The sequence below is a fragment of the Pinus tabuliformis genome, chromosome 4_2 (genome assembly GCF_031772625.1).
Source record: "Pinus tabuliformis cultivar Carrire ecotype Pingquan chromosome 4_2, CPIR1, whole genome shotgun sequence".
Taxonomy (NCBI): domain Eukaryota; kingdom Viridiplantae; phylum Streptophyta; class Pinopsida; order Pinales; family Pinaceae; genus Pinus; species Pinus tabuliformis.
The window spans coordinates 1,097,947,279-1,097,964,750 of record NC_142304.1 but is presented as its reverse complement, the minus strand read 5'-3'; the positions used below and the strand labels follow the sequence as shown (position 1 = coordinate 1,097,964,750).

General features: G+C 36.9%; 1 protein-coding gene across 1 annotated transcript in view; it reads right to left on the bottom strand.

Annotated features, from left to right (window-relative positions):
* Positions 1-335: 335 nt before the first annotated feature.
* The window catches only part of LOC149173493 (uncharacterized), a 155,010-nt gene continuing 137,873 nt past the window's right edge, over positions 336-17,472 (bottom strand). The window contains exon 3 of the transcript XR_016259128.1: positions 336-407. The gene's annotated coding sequence lies outside the window, so the exon portion shown is untranslated. The remainder of the gene's footprint in view (positions 408-17,472) is intronic.

Genomic DNA, 17,472 nt, shown 5'->3' with positions numbered 1-17,472 from the left:
ACTCTACTCTCATGCCCTGCTTTTATAACTATAGCAAAGGGTCATGAGTTACAGTCAGGTTTGGACTAAATCTGTCCTAGTTCCCAAGCTGCATGGAAAATCATGCTAGAGCAATAAATGCACCCCAAATGCATGCAGCCTCTTACTCTATACTATGGTTTTTTAATATTCTGAGCAAATTTTTGAGTAAAATGATTAAATTGGTTTAGATGTACACTCCAACATGCACATGCAAAAAATATAACCAATTAGGTCACACATAAAGCTAATGGCATTTCTGAAGTCTTGCAAAACTAAAAATCAACATGTATACTAGGGTTTATCAAAGAAAATTACCGTAAGATGTTGAAAAGAGCATCTAGGTCCACCAAGCTTTGTCGTAAATCTCTATAGAGGAATCCCAAAAACTGTAAAACCAAGGTACAAATTATAAATTTGTTTGTTCATAATCCAACAAGATTCAAATAAATTACATGAAACACCATTGAAAGAATTTGTATCCCAAACAAAATGGGTAACTACAAAGAATTATTTCTCATAAAATGTAATAAAGCATCTAACTTACTGAAGTTTTGATTTCAAATTGTCACTTTTCTTCAAGCTTTTTAGTGTGAGAATGTATCTGATCATTGAATACAATGGACCTGTATGTTATAAAAGCTGATTTTAGTGCTAGTGGGGACTGAGGATGGAATGCTATTCTTCAGTTTGGAAGTGGAACCTGCCTTTCACGATGGGAATGGATAGGGTATTGGTACAAAATTGGTTATTCATTATGATATAAATGTATTTTTTGATTGTCTATGGGTATCATTCTAACAATTTTAAATTGAAACTATGGGGCATCACACCTGCTTCATTGCCAAACCTGAAAAGGTGCTTGTGTCTAGACAATTTATAAGTTCTAGAGAAAGCAAAGTTTGTTAGGATGCTTGTTATCATGCAAAAAACAAGTTATATGGTACTAAAATTTATTCCTTGAGGTCAAGTAGAGATTTGACAATAAGCTATTTGAAGCTCCATGCCCAAGATATTTTAAAGAAGATGTATAAGTGTCAAATGCCACCATTCTAGAATTGGAAGTACCAAAGGAATCTCAATTCTAAAAGCATTTCATTTTTGAAGAACTTCAATAGTGATAAAAATAACATCTTGCAAAAGATCCTAACATGCATCCACACAAACAAATCATTCAACAAGCAGATGTTAAGTGCTAGAATAATGCAAAAGATTATGAGAGATGCTCTAGAAATGGTTTTGATCTTCCATGTTATAGTTGATGTACCTTGGTAATAATCAAGTAGAAGTCAAGTGGAGGCTTTCTCAGGTTAACACTATTGAGTTTTGGTATGAACTGTGTAAAAAGATTTAATCTGACACATTTTGCTTGAAGAGTTCACTTCTTTGATGATGAGTGAAATGTTAACTCGAAACAAGTTAGATTAAAACATCTTCACAGTCCCAACTAAAAACTCTGATAAAAGTAGTGGTAGTTATGTTAGTAATAGTGTTGGTTACAATAATTAATCTTCACAATGAGTTATAAATTTATGAACCCTTGCTAAGATATACAAGAGAGCATATATACCTTGGCTCTCATTGTTAGTGACCCTCCATCAGTTGCCCTATATGGATTAATTAAATAAAAGTTTCAACTTCTGCTTGCTTTCCCATTGTATGGGACTTGCCAGTCCTAATGAAATGAGTGGTTGTGGACCTTGAAGGTACACCATATTACAAAATTGTGGTTGTTAGAAGTTCAAGGTCTTTCAATTTGTTTTATTTGTGCAGATTTAATGCCATTGAATTTCAGGATGTAATCGAGTACATGGTGTGCATGTTAGCCATGCTGACTGAAATATATGCCTAGTAAAGAAAGACTAGACAAATACAGACTTGCCTGTTTCGCTAAACATGTAGGATGTGAATATGTAATAAAGGGTATTCTAATTAAATCTCGGGGATTGATTTGAATCATGGAAGGGATTTTCTATTTTGCCGACCTAAAGACCTAATACCCAGCATAATTCTCTTGTTTATGGGCAACTATTCTGCAAGGTGAATAACGAAGTTTGTGTCTAATCTCTGTGGGTTTGGATCTGAGAATATTCTACAGGTCTTGAAGGATCATTACAGGTCTCTTAAGCTAAGTCTCATCTTCTGTAGGTTCAATGCAAGACTATATATGACATCATTCTTGTGCAGTTGTGAAGGATCTGTGACAATTCTTTTGTATTGTCTGGGTAGCAAAGAGTTTAGGGCACCGATTCGGAAAAGAGCTTGAAGGTTTAGGCCATTGAAAGGCATTCTCCAAGCTTGGCCTTCATTGCAGAATTTTTGATTGAGAAGTAGCGTGGAAAGTGATTATCTGCCTACATAAAAGTAAGAGACATGTTGAAGTCATTCTCTTGAAACTTGAATAAACAATTCCTAAAGAAAGCCATAGTGCACTTTTGGTAGAAGGAAAAATTGAAGGCTCATCTCAATGAATGTATATGTATCCCTGATACGGACTTTACAATAAAGAGACTTAAAGGATAGTTGCAATATTATAGTTGACAGGACTTCATCAATATTTGTAGTGTTACTACAACAGGTCAAGCATCCTTTCATAGTAGTAAGGGAAGAACAAATTCATCATTTCCCTACAGCAATTGCTTAAGACTATCAATTTGACACATCACCATTGTGATAGTAACCGTTTGTATGACAGTAATCCTAAAGTTTTCATGACAGTCCACCTGTGGGCGTAACTGAAGAATACCTGCGGTAAGGAAGTTCTGAAGATCACACTGTTTCGCTAGCACAAGATCTTCTAGAGTTTGCTGGCATGGTATTTAATGAGTGGTTTGTAGATAAAGGCCATCAACCTGAAGGGATCCTAAAAGCATCAACCAGCATAATCCTTGTGATGTACTGTTGATAGCAAGATGCTTCAAGTACAAAAAGGATCATTACACTTGAGGTGTAATTATCATTAATGCATACAGAACAGAGTATAGTAGGCAAGTTGTTTCAGATGCTTTTGATTAATATATGATTCTAGACCAGAGCCTTTAAGTTTAGAGACACTAGAGGCTCCACTTCGAGTGCTCATGACAATAATCAATAAGAGAGTATCTTTGACTTTAATGTCTACAAGAACTTGATGAGTTAAGTGATCAGCAAAATGTTTTTAAACAGAGAAGTGCAGGAGGAATGGAGGAGCAACGACAATAGTCATTTAAAGCAATGATGGTGGTATTTGATGTAGTGAATTGTAGCAATAATCGAAGGAGCAATGATGGTGTATGGAAGCAAACATTTACATCTTTATCTAGCAGCTAGAGCAATGGAAGTTTATGTAGCACCTTTATATTGGTACCCTTGAGTATCCTTGGAAGTTTGGCAGCTAGGAGAAAAAGGGAATGGCACTTTTGGAGATATTCCTTATAATAGCCCTTATCATCATGAAAACATATCAAATCCTATGTCTTGACAAGCATGATAAGCAGATGGAACTGTGAGGACCCTGATCTTGACATCCTGATTATGTTATTGAGCTCCTTGATGCATTAAGCCAAGATCTTATGAAAGACAGACTTATGAATATGGATGCCTGGATATCATGGTCTGGGTAATTTAATTCATTGGTCATCGTCATCTAGAAAAGGAGGATAATGTAGTTATTCCTAAACTCAATAAATTTGGATTGCCTTAAGGTTATGGTGATCATTTTCTTTGATCTGGAAACCAAGCTCTCCATTAATTGAATCTAATAGCTCTTATTAGAGAGAAAAACATATCAAATCCTATGTATTGACAATCACGATAAGCAGGTGGAACTGTGAGGACCCTGATCTTGACATCCTGATTATGTTATTGAGCTCCTTGATGCATCAAGCCAATATCTTATGAAAGAAATACTTATGAATATGGATGCCTGGATATCATGGACTGGGTAATTTAATTCATTGGTCATCGTCATCTAGCAAAGGAGGATAATGCAGCTATTCCTAAACTCAACAAATTTGGATTTCCTTAAGGTTCTGGGGATCATTTTCTTTGATCTGGAAACCAAGCTCTCCATCAATTGAATCAAGGTAATATATAAGTATGGTTGCCTCTAGACTTTTAATATTTGCATGGTGATTTTTACACAATCTGGTCAAACCACTTATTAAACTCTTCTATAGTTTCAGTCTGATTTCCTTTAGAACTACTAAGAGCAACCAATAAGTATCTATTATCTTTTCGTTCTCCCCATTTCTCAAGGAAAGCATTTTGAAGGGGGCCATGCATTGAATTAATTATCAAGAATTCCTTTCCACCATTCCACAACACCATCCACAAGAGACAATGTAAACAACTTTGTGGTGACATCTAAGTGTCTCACTCCTCCCATTTTAAATATCACACTCCTAATTTTGGCAAATGATCTAAGGCAAAAAGAACATTATTTTATTAGAATGTAGGAATGTTATCAATGACATTTTCTAGAATTTCATGTGGAGCTTCATTAATTTGAGAGAATTCAAGTGGTTTGTAGATGTCATCTAACCATGGTGTGGCCATATCTATTAAAAATAAGGAACTTATATCATCAACAAACTAAATACTTGAGCTACATGACTTTTGTGACTGGCGTGCTAGTTTGTATACCTTTCTTCTATAATAGCTTTCCAGTTTTGCAATCTAGTGAAAAATGCCCTATGAGCATGTTATTGTAGAATATCTCTTCAACACAACCTCCTTATGTGGAGTCACCAGATGGACTTTTATAACTTTTAACTGTAGGATCATCAATATATGAATGTAAAAATTCAATACATGAGGAAATGGGCATCCTTGGCAATAGTGCCAAACTGTTACCACCCAATTTCTCACTTATGATAAAAAGCCCTAACTATAAATGTGAAACCCCGAGGGAAACTTATAAAGACTACCATTGTCACCTCAGCGGTACCTTCCCTCACATTAGGTTACCTCTTCTCCAATACAAGGGAGGGATCCCTAAGGTAATCTATGTCCAAAAAAAGTGCCCATGTTCATCTTCTTAAATAGATTTCCTTTAATAAGTTTTCTTTAGAAGTCGAAAGTATGGGATATCCTTGAATCCAAAGAAGTCAGTTGTCAGAGTTTATGAAAAAAATCTCCCTAGGAACATAGTGTCAAAGGAAGGCATCAAAATCGATCCAACCATCATATAAGAAATTCAACAAATCCCATTACCTAGAAGCAAGAAATTAGGGCAATCTTCATTCGATAAAATAAATTTCATCAAGTGGTACATACTAAATTTTGTAGAGATTACCAAACCCATATCAAATTGTTGAAGGAATAATATCTTAAATGGGATGATGAGTGCATGAAGCAATTCCAAAAGATAAAGGGAGATACTGTCATGTAATGTTCCCAAGCTAAAATATGTTGGTTTTAATTCACAAAATTTAAATCTCTCTTTAATGCATTTCTTCAAACATTTCAAAGACAAACATTTCGTCAAATGCTGGGAAGACAAAGTAATGAACACATGAAACAGAGATATAAAAGGGACAAAATGATGATTCATATTAGCTTGATCTGAAGATTTACAGTGCATTGTTGAACCTAGCTTATAGATCTGGCAACAATGAAACAACTTGGCCTTTAGAAGAAGTTGATCTTGGTCTTCCAAAACACTGGAACCTTCAACAACTTTTGCTACTCTTTTCTTAAGGAGATGGCCTTAGAAAACGATGATCTTGCCCTGACTGAATAATTCGACCCCTATGATAATAAATCCACCTCTAGATAGATTCAGCCTCTTCAGAAATATGGTCACAATACTTGACAGGCTTGGCTTTCCAGTAATTGAATTTGTCCTCGAGATAATTCTAGTAATTTTGAACAGTTTCTACCTCCAATCCAAATGAACTTGACCTCCTAATAAATGCGCCCTTGGCCACAAACAGAAATGACATTGATGGGCCCTTTGACTAGCTAAAGAGTATTGAGGCCTCGGGTTCATTCTAAATGTTCCCTTCTCATCACAGTGCACTGACCTCGCAACCTAGTCGGGCCAATTGAACCTACGACTGTAGGAATCCAAGGACTTGCAGGAGAGAGATCAGATTCCTTCTTCTTACCTACCGCTGTGGGTGTTCAGAACCCCAACATATGCATCATATTTGCTCATCTTTGCTATTTAGGACACAAAGAAGGCACACCTGCGCTGCTAGGCTCCTCTACCATCGAACGCTAGACTGGTTGAGTATGGTGAATATAGAGAGACGATTTTCAGTCGCTCAATTTAGATAAAAAGAAATGCACGACTTGGAGTTTACCTTATAAAAGTGGGGTAGAGCATAACTATACCTACATAAACAAAGGGTTTGAAAGTGGGTAATAGGAGGGAAAAATGTCGACCTCCATGAATTATGAATTAGAGCAAAGATGTGAAGGTTTCAAAAAGTGAGATAGTTCATTAAAAAGAAAAGATAAAGAGATGTCTTTCCCTCCTAATGGAATATAAAAAAAATTCTTCCCAATGAGATTTTATTTCAAAATTTTTGTGATAATACTTATTTTTTGTTGAGAATGCAAACTTATGTGATTCATAGCGATTTTTCAAGATAACTCTTTTGGTAAATCACATTACATATTTTTGAGTTGACGCGTTTCAAATCACTAAGTGTTTTCTAATCTTTTAAATTATTAAAACTAGTAATTTTATGAAAAGGTACAAAGGAAAGTCGATAAGAGTGGATGGAGGAGATGTTGTAGGTGAAAACAATGCATATATCACCTCTACTCTTGGCCTTTGCACCGTTAGAAGCAACCATATATCACCTGCACTTGTGTTTTCTCCTACTATTTTTCATTCACACATGTTGCCTTCACGGCGGAGAGACCTACAAACTATTTTTCATGCGTGACATTTTGCTCCTTTCCCATTGAGATAAAATAATAAAAAACCATGGGTGGTTAAATTTTTAATCTCTATTCCATAAAGGGTAATTGGTACACCATCTCTAAAAGTGACATCAATATGTTAAAGTGAACTTGCTCGATAAACATATGGATCCATGTGGATTGTGGGCATACCCCAATTGTTTCCCATTTATTTCTCCTGACATGGCTTGTTTGAGTAGTAATGAGGAAAATTGTGTGGATCGTGATATACCTAACCATTAATTGGAAGAACTTACCCATCGAATATTCCACATGGGAAGATGAGAATTTTATATAGAAGCATCCAAAACTACTCAAGCATTGTAATACTTTTTTGAAGGAGAAGGGCATGTTATGTCCCTATAATACTAGTGTATCCCCCTTATTATTATTGTTAGTGTAAACATATGGAACCATATGGATTGTGGGCATACCCCAATTGTTTCCCATTTATTTCTCTTGACATGGCTTGTTTGAGTAGTAACAAGGAAAATTGTCTGGATCGTGATATACCTAACCATTAAGTGGAAGAATTTACCCGTTGAAGATTCCACATGGGAGGATGAGAATTTTATACAGAAGCATCCATAAATACTCAAGCGTTATTGTTATTTCCATGTTATGTCCCTATAATACTAGCATATCCCCCTTATTGTTATTTTTAGTGTAGCTCCTTAATGTTATTGTTGTGCCCATGCATCCCCCATGTTGTTATTGTTGTGCCCTTAAATTATTATTGTACAAGGGTTTCTAGTTGTCAACAGAACCTAAAGAGGGTTGTGAGTACTCTACTTTGTGCACAGAAGTATGAGTGAGTGGACAAAAGTGAGGGCAGTTGTTGGCATGGAGGAAGGAAGGCTAGAGAATGCAGATTAGTGCAGAATTTTGGGGGTTTGTTCATGGGTAATGAACAATAGAGTCATGGATTCCCTAGATTAGATAAGAAAGGACTGTAAGTGGGTAGTTTTGGAAGTCCTAAGGATTGATATTTGGAGAATTCAAAATAACAATCAAGAGAGTTGATTAATGTTGCGCCCTAGACCAGCAAATGCAAATGGCATTGCAGTGATAAGAGGGTAGGTTGTCAAGTGCTAAGTGTTGGAATCTATGAAGGATGAAAGAGCAGTGAGTGGGCAGCTGGAAGAGCTCAAGTAAGTGTTCATGAAAGGAACCAATGGACTTTTAGGAGGCAGATTGATGGGATCCCTAGTTCCAGAAGAGCCAATGAGTAGACTTCTTAATGGAGCAAGAGGGCTGCTAGTGGGAAAATTAGTGAGCCAAAGTTTAGTGACAAAAAAGAAGACATGATAATTCATAGTGGCAGGTTTGACAGCTGAAGATGCAGTTGCAGTGATCAGGAGATTGGGAGGCAAGAGGACCCGCCATATGTGTTCAAGGTATGTGGACTAAAAGGGTTGTGGGGTGCTACATTAACAAGTAGGTCAAGTGTATCTTGTTAAGGGTAGATTGGTGGTCATAGTAGTTGACACCAAGCCCTAGTGTGTCCTTGTATCAGGGATGTATGTATGGGCCATGATCCCTAGTACGGAAGCCCTAAGACTGTTGTATTATAGTCTGTAATAAAACAAGTAGTGAATTTAAAAAGTTTAAAATTGTCATGTGCACTAATTGATTCACCGATGGTTGTTATTCCGTTATGAAAAGTAGAAGTGTTGAGACATTTCAATTATTTATGATCATGATTTTAGACATAGACCAAATTCTTCAGTGCCGTGTAAAATCAACATGGTATGAGAGCTACCTTGAATGGCCAATGGATCAGAGTGTGTGCAGTGGAAGCAGTGTCAACTAGTGGAGATCATGGAGACTCAGAGAGAGCCTAGCTTCAGAGGGAGCAACCCTATGGAAGTTTGAGATCATCAAGTTCATATGAGATGAGGCAGAGACACTAACGAGATAGTGTGGTCCATTTTACAGGGTATGTTGCAGTGATGGATTCCAGATGGGCTAGTTTCGTTGGTGACAATGATGGTTACTTCCGTGCAATGGAAGTACCTCCCTTGCTAAGAGGGAGTGTTGATTTGTGTGGCTTGGGAGGGACTCCACAACCCTAGGTGTTGGGTTTGTGAGAGGTTTGACCACAAAAGGGTTTTGTGGACAAAGAACCCAAGCAATGGGGTTTTGCACCTAAGGTGTGGGACTCGGCGCAAAATCAAGAGGAAAAATTATTATTTATTCATTGTTGCAAGTGGATAACCCTTAAAGGAGCAAGGGTGACCTAAGGCTATGATGAAAGGTCTTAATCAAATGAAGAAATTAATTTTCTTTGAGTTAGTACGGGTTTTTCTAGAAACTTCAAGTCGGCCTAGGCTTGAAAAGACACTTTTGGGGGCAACATCTACCCTCATGAGAATACTATAAGAAGGGAAGTTGTGAGAATCATTTGATCAACAAACATGGAACCTCTTCTCAAGTGAAAACAATGCTTAGGAGGTTGAATTCCTCAAGTAAACGAGTTGGATGAGGAGGACAAAGAAGGTGAGTGATTTGTCTTTGTGTCTCAAGTTCTAGTTCGAGTACAAGGAGGAGGGTTGGCCAAGTTTGGGTAGAATACCATAGTGTCATAGGGCATAGAAGATTTGGTTCTTGAGAGGTAGGTCGAGTCCCAAAGGGCGACAGTTTTGGAAGGCTAAAAGGCGTGTCACCAAGTTGGAACAAGGTGGCATACATTGGAGGACCAATGCAGAGGTTTGGTGGCAGAAAAGGAGGATTACGCCTGGTTTAAGAGGTATGGTTGGAGGCAAAATTTAGGGCTTCTCTGTAGTTGTAACAAAAGAAATAGAAGAGGGTCAAAATCTTCATAGTATAATGTGCTTAAATCCAAAGTTGTTTAGAGGCCTAGTAGAACGCTTTCAAGAAGGAGTATAGGTTTGGTGAAATTGGTAAGGGTTGTTCCTAAAGTATTTAGGACAACAGTTTGAGCCCTTACTAGGGCTTCCTCCTAATCATACACTACCACTATTTTGATCTATCTGGGAGTCTAAATTTCTCGCTCAAGATCTGCCAATGGATGGGAGGGTCATGACCCTAAGATGGTGATGACACAGTTGGGTTATCCCTGTAATGAAGGCCGTAGACCTGAGTGTATTTGTACAGGGGTTTCTAGGTGTCAACAAAAAATAAAGATGGTTGTGAGTACTCTACCTTGTGCACAAAAGTATAAGTGAGTGGATAGAAGTGAGGGAAGTTGTTGGCATGGAGGAAGGAAGGCTAGAGAAGGCAGATTAGTGGAGAATTCTGGAGGTATGTTCATGGGTAATGAACAACAGTATCATGGATGCCCTAGATTAGTCAAAAGAGGACTGTAAGTGGGCAGTTTTGGAAGCCCTAAGGACTGATAGCAGTCAAGAAAGTTGATTATTTTGTGCCCTATATCAGCAAATGCAAATGTCATTGCAGTGATAAGAGGGTAGGTTTTCAAGCCCCACGTGTTGGTACCTTTGAGGGACGAAAGAGCAGCTAGTGGGTAGCTTGAAGACCTCAAGTGAAGTGTTCATGAAAGGAACCAATGGACTATTAGGAGGCAATTTGATGGGATCCCTAGTTCAGCTAATGAAAGGAGCCATATGGTTGATAAGAGGGCAGTTTCAGAAGACTCTATGAGCAGACTTCTTAATGAAGCAAGAGGGCTACTAGTGGTAGATCAGTGAGCCAAAGCTCAATGACACAAAAGGAGTTGTGATCATGATAGAGTGGCAGGTTGGATAGTTGAAGATACTTGTAGTCATCAGTGGATTGGGATGCAAGAGAACCCACCAGATGTGTTCAAGGTACATGGACTAAAAGGGTTGTGGTGTGCCACATCAACAAGTAGGTCAAGTGTATCTTGTTCATGGCAGATTGATGGTCATAGTTGTTGACACCAATCCCTAGTTGTGTCCTTGTATCAGGTTTGTACATAAGGGCCATGATCCCTGGTACGAGAGCGCTAAGATTTTTGTATTATAGTTTGTAAGATAACAAGTAGTGGGTTTAAAAAGTTAAAAATTGTCATGTGCACTAGTTGATTCACTGATGGTTGTTATTCTGTTGTGCAAAGTAGAAGTGTTGAGGCATTTGAGTGTGTTTATGATCATGATTTTAGACATAGACTAGATTCTTAAGTGTCGTGGAAAATCAACAAGAAGATGTCAATCTTGGAATGGATATAAATGACATTGAAGGAGAGCAGAGCAACAATGGTGGTGATCTTGATGATTTTGATTATAAGATGCAAAAGAACGAGATATAGCATGTGACTCATCACTCATGAGATTCCTCTACGAATCCACCCTATTTTGTATTTTCCATTGGCATTCCCATCAATAGTATCATCTTATTTATGTAAAATTCATTTCAATGATGTTGAAAACTACAGTTCTGACTCCCGACTTCATGGTTCTATATATATGATCCATGGTGTATTCTTGTGTATTTGATATAGTTCTATTTTCTAAATGTTAAAAAAATTACATCTTTCTGTCTGCATTTGTTTCTATAATTTTAATCATTTCTAATTTTATATACACATGTATCCCTCATGTCCTGTTTGGGGGCTTTCATGTCAATGTCAAACACTCAAATCCGGTCCTAGTGTCAGGTGACCTAGTTTGCATTAGAAAGAAATATTAACACGTAAATTGCCCCAAACTAATAACACCAAATACACTCATTAAATTTGCATCTTCAACTCCAAACACTTGATCAATCCACATCACCATTAAATTTCCCAAAACGCTCATTCAAAAATTTAAGATCACAATTCCACAGGAGTGCCTAGTCTTGCTAATCATGAAATGAATATGATTGAATTTATAAACTCTTGTCAATCCTAACTTGACCTTCTTCTCAATAATTTGGTATACAAGTTTAACCCCTTTTAAGTTTTAACAATAAAAATCATAGAAATGATATCAGAAAAATACCTTTCGAATGTATCCATACACACTCTCTTCTCAGATCCTTGAAGGTTGTCATTTTATCTCCACATGCAGACGGTATGTTTTATGCTCCACATTGCAGCCAAAACCCCCCAATCAGGGGCAAAATATCTCAATTAAGCTAGAAAAAGAGAAAACCCAGATGTGATCTAGTAAATTCGCATTAAAATCTCATCGAACCCATAGGGCAGAGAAGGATTGAATATTATAGAGGTGTATCTACGGTGAAATCCTAGAGATTATGAGCAGAGAGAGAGTGCACTGAACTCCCACCCAACCTGGGAAGAAAGAATAGTGGCGGGAAATTAAATTGGATTCTAATAGATCAATTTTAGATTTTAAAGTAGCGGGAAATTAAATTAGATTCTAATAGATCAGTTAATAGGTAGTAAAATATTATAAGGTGATTGCTATGGTCACTGGTAGCTTATGTTTCCACTATTGAGTTTAAGTGTTTTTTATCATTTAACTAAAAGGATTTCACTTGACATAGAGGTTATATCTAATAATAATGTTGAAAGCTCACAAAGCCATAATGTTGTTCTAATTAGGACATCAATAAAAATTATATGACGCTTTTTTGATACCATAAAAACTATATAACTCTTTTTTAATATAAGAAACTATGTTTATATAAGGAGGGAAGATGGACATGAGGCTTACACATAAGGAAAATATCCACTAATCCTTAAGGAGATCACAAATGTTCTCAAATATGTGAATAATGTTATCAATGAATTCATATAGCTATAGGTAGCGCATTATTTTTTAGGAACTTCACTTAGAGCTGAAAAATACCCTATTAGAAGCTAGCCATAATTTAGAAGGCCTCCACATTTGTTGTTAAGAGAGACACGGGATAAAATTTGACTAAAGGAAATAAGGGGTACAATAAGATCAATGTGTAGCACCTACTCAAATCACCAAGAATATACCCAAACCATCAAGATGACACACTTCTCTGAGTAAAATTATGGAACACCATGGAACAACTCAGCGTAAAATTTATGGCCAAATCATCAAGAGTTATAATAGAGTGCCTAAGTGAACACAATAAAAATAATACACATTAGAGATATCATATATGAATCGATCATACATATCAAGCTAAATGAGGTAGATAAAAGAACCTATTCCTACACCTAGTGTCCTAGATGGCTAAGGTAAGGTGTCATAAAACCAATTGTACATCCATGAATTACATATAGATCCATGTATCTTAGTTGGAAAATGATCAATGTGACAAGAATCGTAGGGTTTGAGATGAAAATGAAAATTTTAAAATATTATCTAAAAGCTCGTATAAAAAGGGGGTGATAGATCCTATGGAATCCAACCTGTGATCTACAATGGGAAATCCTCAAAAGTATCTATGAATAAAGATGTCTTGTTGATGTGGTCAATAATAGGTATGACGCCTCACTAATTTGATAGTTGAAGAAGTTTGAATCTTGGTTAGTCAATTTGGCCCTAATTAGGCAAGGCAACATGGAAAGAGGTGACCCCCTAGGAAGAGTTCTAAAGGGGACGGCCACATAAGGCCTTATATAAAAATCTAAATCCAAGGACCTCCCTCATAAAAAGATCTAGATGTGTATTTAAAGAATGTAGACAATGACCCATCTAAATCTTAATAAAGACAATAGAACATCCCTTGAATATCATAATAAATGGGGCATCTATAGATGAGGTGATCCTCTAATTCTATCTTGTGTATATGGAAAATCTAATAGATTTTACTGAGAATAGGAAGATCATGATGATTAGTTTCAACTCGATGCCAATGTAAAACCACTTTGAACACACCAAGGGCAAACTGAAGGGAATCATTCGGTGCTCTTTGTGCATATGTGGTTAAACAAAAAGGCCCCCTCTCATTTGCATGAAGTGTTCCTAATACAAATCCATGCTGGAGTCAAGGCCCTGAAAAGATGAAGTCCAAGTACATTGAATGTATTTCTTATAAATAACCTCTCTAACACCCTTACACAAACATACAATGATGTCATTTACATTGGAGGTGTAAATCACTTGAATTGTGTTACAATTTTAATCGCTCCCCCACAAAAATGTGTCATGTTTTCTTATGATGGTACATCAACCCTATTGGAGAACAACCTCACGATGTAAAAGGAATTTAAACATGACATAACTTTAATAGTGCCCCACATTCACTCCCTAGCTCACCACTCATGGATAATGTGAGGTTATTTCAAGCATTGATGGAGATAATATAATTTTATTTTCTCTTATGTATAGTATTTATATTGACACAATTGAGTTTGTTTAGCAAACAAAATATTTGTAGAGGGTTCACTCCTTGTGCTTTAGGGCTAGACAGACCTTGTCTTTATGAGTGATCTATTCATTTCTAACTCCTTATGTGAGAGAGCACTACAAGCTCCATCTCAACAAGAAGTGTAGATATTGTGATCAATTCAGATCAAGGTTTTGCAAATTATCCAATTGTTCTATATTTGGAATACATGGTAATAATGGCGTTACCCACAAAAACATACCCTCAAGACCAATACCTAGTTCTCTAAAAATCACTTTGGCAAGGCACCTGCAATAAGAAATCCATGGAGACAACTTTAGAAATATTTGTGGAAATTTCAGAATGATTCAAAAGTACATAGACCTTTGTCTTTGATGGAATGGATATGGAGGCAAAATAAAACTTTTCAAACTGGATCAATTAAGTGGAAAGCATATAAGATACTAGATTTTCTCTAGTAGGAAACAAAATTGTGTGGAAAACATTGGTACCATCTTTTCTTCTATTTCGAAATTGGACTATGTGGAAGACATGTAATGGGGTAGATGGTTATGATGGGAGTTGACTTTTGGGTTCTAAGTGGTAATTTCTATAGACTTCCAAATAAGCTCATTGTTGATTTGCAAGGTGTATATTTTTTTCCTTCAACTTGGATTGTTGATCTAATAAATACATCCTTATGGTACCACGACTAGATGACTTCTAATGTGTTGGGACTAGAAAGGCTTCATAATGGACAATGGAATTATTACATTAGGAGGCTTATCAAGAGTCATGTTGGAGTAGGAGAAGAATAGGATGAGTTTATTTGCTTCAAAAATCCTACATTTGAGAACCAAACAACGTGAGTAGGATGCAAAGAAATGTTTTCAAATGAAATACAAGGCAAGTCAAATCAGGGTGGAAATCTCTATGGAATACCATAACCCCTTTGAAGACTTGAATATTTGTACGGTTGGCACTTAAAAAAGATTTTGACACAGGAGTATTTTAAAGAAAGAGTTGGCAAGGGTTGGGACAATGTGTTTTATGTTGATAGTCCAAGAAAAATATTATACATTTTCTTATAAACTACCCATATATGAGGATTTCTTTGTCACGGTTGGGAGCTTTAAAATGTTGTAAAAATATCTAGCAAGGAGAAAGTATTGAAGATTTTATAAAGTTTTTGTATGATATTAAAGAGTTAAATCCCTTTAGGAGACCACCATTCATTGTTCCTTGGGGCATTTGGCTATCCTTTAATTATAGTATCTCATGTATATGGAAAAGCTAGCAGATGTTATATTTAAGAAGAGGAGAGTTATTATGATTACTTTCAACTCGACACAAATGTAAACCCACTTTGAACACACCAAGGGGGATCTGAAGGGTAGCATCTCGTGCTCTTGTGCACATGTAGTTAAACAAAAAGGCCCCCTTTCATTTGCATGAAGTGTTCCTGGTACAAATCCATGTTAGAGTTGAGGCCCTGAAAAGATGAAGTCTAAGTACATTGAATGTATTGTCTATAAATAACCTCTCTAACAACCTGACACAAACATACAATGATTTCATTTACATTGGAGGTGTAAATCACTTGAATTGTGTTACAACTTTAATCGCTCCCCTACAAAAATGTGTCATGCTTCCTTGTGATGATGCTTCAACCCTATTGGAGAACAACCTCACAATGTAAAAGGAATTTAAACATGATGTAACTTTAATAGTGCCCCACATTCACCCCCTCGCTCACCACTCATGTCTAATTTAAGGTTATTTCAAGCATTGATGTGGATAATATCATTTTATTTTCTCTTATGTATATTATTATATATTGACACAATTGAGTTTAGAGGTTAAGGACTTAAGATTTAGGGGATTTAGGTGTTCGTGGTTAATGGGTTAGAAGTTAAGGTGTTTAGGCGGTGAAGGGTTAGGGGTTAAAAGGGTCATAGGTTAAGAGGAGAAGGAGTTATGGCTTAGGAGTTGGTTCATGGATTATAGGTTAGGGGTTAGTGTCTTAAGATTTAATGAGTCAAGGGGTTTATGGGTTATGAGTTGTGAGTGTAGGGGTTAAGGGATTATGGATTGGGGGTTAAGGGGATAGGGAATTTGGTGGTGTTTGGGTTAAAGACTTATGGTTTGTGATAATTGGACTCCTAATTCCCTTATCACACTATCGGGGTTCCCCTATCAATTTCTCTTGCTACCTTCCCTCTAGGTCCCCTAGACCCTATGAAATTAAGTCCTAAGCCCCTTCTCATTCTCTAATGCTATGATTTTAGATCTTAGTAAACCATGTTTTTACCTCTTATTTCTATCATCATGCTACCCTTGTGTCCCCTTGCCCCATTCAATATCCCATAACATACTGCCCACAACGTTTTTTGTCATGCCATTCCACTTTTCCTAATGTTATGAACCCCAAATTTGGTCCTAATGGCCCTACAGCTACACAAATGGGCCCCTTGGCTAAGGGATTAAACACATTAGGGGTTAGGGTTGTGATAGGGAGCCCTAATCCCCTTATCACAACTATAAATAGGCTCATGAACACCATCAATATCTACTAGAGGTGTTGTGATGAAATAAATAATTAATACAAAAGTTGTGGTCAATAGGACAGGGATCATCAAGATGTTAAACCATCCAATGTAAATATGGTTTTCAATGCTAGTGATCTAGTCACATAAAATACCCCATAAATTTGTGCTTTGGGACACCCCTAGGATTCAATTTAATCCAAACAGAGAGGATTCGTTGCTGAGGTGAAAATGGAAACAACCTTGAGTTGACGATAGTGACACTTTGTGAGCCTTGCACAACTAGGGTGTCAGTTTCATCATCAACAAGAGCAACATTTGACAAGTGGAAAACATCTGACATTTATGGCACTTGGTCATAAATCTTGATGCATGTTTTTCCACCGAGGGTACCTTTCACATTTCCCAAGGCAAAAATTACATATTTGGATGAATTTTGGATAGCTTGTCACATTCCACTAGCTTCATGCATGAAGAGGAGCTCCCATCCTTTAAGAAGATTTTGGAGGATTCATGTCATAGTCAAGGGTCACATGTATAAAAGAGATCACCATAGCCAAGAATAAGAAAATTGGCATTTGTGTCAGGTGTTTGGAAGTGTTAGGGGTGTGCCATGCAAACACAAGGGGAACTAGATCAAAATGCATGAAAATGAACGAATAAGAGTGTGTGATAAGGGAGTGTCAATGAGTTTCACGTGTGTAAAGGAGGGAGTGACAAGGTTATATGCTAGGGAGTGCCAAGGCATGCTAGATTTCCAGGGCATGTCAGGGACTGATAGGGAGTACCAAAGCATGCTAAGGAATGTAGGGTTGCT